The sequence below is a fragment of the Marmota marmota genome, unplaced genomic scaffold, assembly GCF_001458135.2.
Source record: "Marmota marmota marmota unplaced genomic scaffold, marMar, whole genome shotgun sequence".
In the NCBI taxonomy this organism is placed as follows: Eukaryota; Metazoa; Chordata; class Mammalia; order Rodentia; family Sciuridae; genus Marmota; species Marmota marmota.
Window position 1 is genome coordinate 1,618,192 of NW_025999982.1, and position 2,841 is coordinate 1,621,032.

At 50.8% G+C, this 2,841-nt stretch overlaps 1 pseudogene; it reads left to right on the top strand.

Moving 5' to 3' along the window:
* The window catches only part of LOC107143773, a 4,379-nt pseudogene extending 1,988 nt beyond the window's left edge, over window positions 1-2,391 (top strand).
* Window positions 2,392-2,841: the final 450 nt, after the last annotated feature.

A 2,841-nucleotide genomic window follows, 5' to 3' on the forward strand; every position in this document is an offset into this window, starting at 1 on the left:
TGGCTCGGCAGATACCTGGAGCACGGGAAGGAGACGCTGCAGCGCACAGGTGTGAGGGGCTTCACCTGCCTGATCCCCTGTAGGTCCCTCCTGCAGCTTCCCACAGGAGGGAGGAGAATGGCGCCCACACTAGACACCTCCTGCTCCTTGTCCAGGGGGAGGGAGTGGGCCTGGACCCCCAGGGGCTGCCCTAGAGAGGAACTGAGGCCGCTGTCTCTCAGGATCCCGTGAGGGATCCCGTCTCTCTCTCCTTGGCGGCTGGGAAAGACAGTAAAAACCTGACCCACAGGTCCCTGTCAGCAACCTGGACATCAGGGACAGACTGTCAGGTCCACTCCAGCCTAGTGTCCTGGGAGACCTGACTCCAGCTTTTCCACAAGTCTCAGCCTCTACCCAGACCAGAGTTTGAAGTCCCTCTTAGAGACCTGAAACCTCTTACACTAGGTTGCCTCAATATGATTCTAGAACTTTCCAAGGAATACATTATGCGAGAATCCTGCCTTCCCGTTTGTGTCTAGGTTTTGTGCTCCTCCCCACCCCAATCATGTTGTCCATTCTCAGGAGGGTCATGTGAGTCCTTCAGTGGCCCAAGAGGAAATGCCAAAATGTCTGAATTTCCCTATTCTTTCCCTCAGACCCCCCGAAGACTCATGTGACTCACCACCCTAGGCCTGAAGGGGATGTCACTCTGAGGTGCTGGGCCCTGGGCTTCTACCCTAAGGAGATCACCCTAACTTGGCGACGAGATGGGGAGGACCAGACCCAGGAGATGGAACTTGTGGAGACCAGACCTTCCGGGGATGGAAACTTCCAGAAATGGGCAGCTGTGGTGGTGCCTGCTGGAGAGGAGCAGAGATACACCTGCCGTGTGCACCATGAGGGGCTGCCTGAGCCCCTCACCCTGAGATGGGGTAAGGAGGGGATGAGGGCACAGAAACTGTTGTCAGGAAAGCAGGAGGCTTTCTGGAGACCCTCAGCAGGGTAGGGACTGAGAGCTGGGGATCAGAGACCCTCACCTGACTTCCCTTCCTCTCCCAGAGCCACCCCCTCAGGCCACCATCCCTGTCATGGGAATTGTTGCTGCTGTGATTGTCCTTGTTGTCACTGGAGCTGTGGTCGGTTTTATCTTGTGGAGAAAGAAAAACACAGGTAGGGAAAGTGCAGGGTCTGAATTTTTGTCCCTCTGGTGATTTCAAGTACCTGGTAGAAGTGTGTCCTGCCTTGTTCATGGGAAGTAATATCTACTCGCGTCTTTACCCAACCTGGAATCTGTTTACTTTTTGTAAAGTGCATAGAAACTAAAGGACAAATATATCCTCTTGATGTTTGTGGTGATGGGACCTGATTCCCAGCATTTAGAGGCCAGAGGGAAATCTTCCTGCTGAGGAAGAACTCAGGAGAGTAATAAGCTCCATCTTTACGCATCTATTTTCTTCTTGTCTCCTGATCCTTTCCTACATCTTCAGTCACAGTTCTGGAGACTTCCCCAGTGTCCAGGACTAGGGTGTACCTCTAAGACCTGTTTCTAACCTGCTCTCTCACAAGATGTTTTCTTCCCACAGGAGTAAAGAAAGGGCCCTATGCTCCAGCTGCCTGTAAGTATGAAGAACACTGATCTCTGAGGCCCATGGGACAGTGTAATGGGGAGCAATGGGGGAGTTGGTCTGTCCCATAATTCCTCCATTACCCACATCTCCTGCGGGCTCTGACCAGGTTCTGTTTTTGTTCTGCTCAGGTAATGACAGTGCCCAGGGCTCTGATGTGTCTCTCACTGCTGAGAAAGGTGAGACCCTGGAGGGCCTGGAGAGGGAGAGGGGTTGGGGAATGAGGAGACTCCTGGGTTACAGGGACTCTCACAGGGATTTGTGACATTTTGAGTGTTTAATGGGTTGTTCAGAATGTCTCCATTACAAGGAGTGATCTGAGTCTGTTCATAATACTTTCTTTTACAGTGTGAGGCAGCTGCCGTCTGTGGGACTGAGCAGTACAGGATTTCTTCAGTTCTCTTCCTGCTCTCTACTGCAGTTTCAAGAGTTCCTGGCTACTCTTTGTGCAGCTGGCATCTAATTGTGTCTTTGTGTCTGTGTTCCTACAATCATAATGTGAGGCAATGGAGAGAGGAGCACATCCCTGATCACGAGGACCCCTCCCCACAATGTTCTCTTCCTCAGTCAACTTTCCTATGTAGCTGATGTGGGGCTGGGATGTCTTCATTCCTGATTTAGCTTTATATTGCTCTGAATTTTAGCGTCTTCCTTCCTTTTTGGAAAACAGAATGTGGATATTGATTGTGTTTCAAATTTGTGCCACAAAATATGTTGATGGGTTAATTAAATGAGAAGAGGATTCCTAAAGTTTCTGAGAGAAAATAAAACCTGAAACCTTCCAGAATCCATGTGTTTGCTGTGCCGAGTCTACTGCAGGTGGGGACAGGAGACGGATGAAAGGAGCTCCAGCAGGTGGACAAGGTGGCACCCAGTCTGTGCTCAGTCCATCCTGGGCCTTTGTGGTCACTCTCAGCTGGATCAGTTTTACTGCTCCTTAGTCCTCGTCCATTCAGTTGAACCTCATCCCAACAGGACCTCTGATGACAGGCAGCATCACCAGGGCTGGTCCTGCTCCAGGACCTTGGCCAGGGAGGGCATCAGGCCACTGGGTTAACTTAGGATGAGACCTGAGTCTGACCTTCTGCTCCCATCTTTTTTTGTTTCTCACTTTTCACAAAGAATTATCCCTGTTCTCGTTAGTAAGTTTGGGTTCTGGTCTTTTTCTACTCTGGATGTCTCTCAGCTGTGACAGCAGAAGTTCATTTTTTCTGTCATTGACCCACAAGACCCAGGG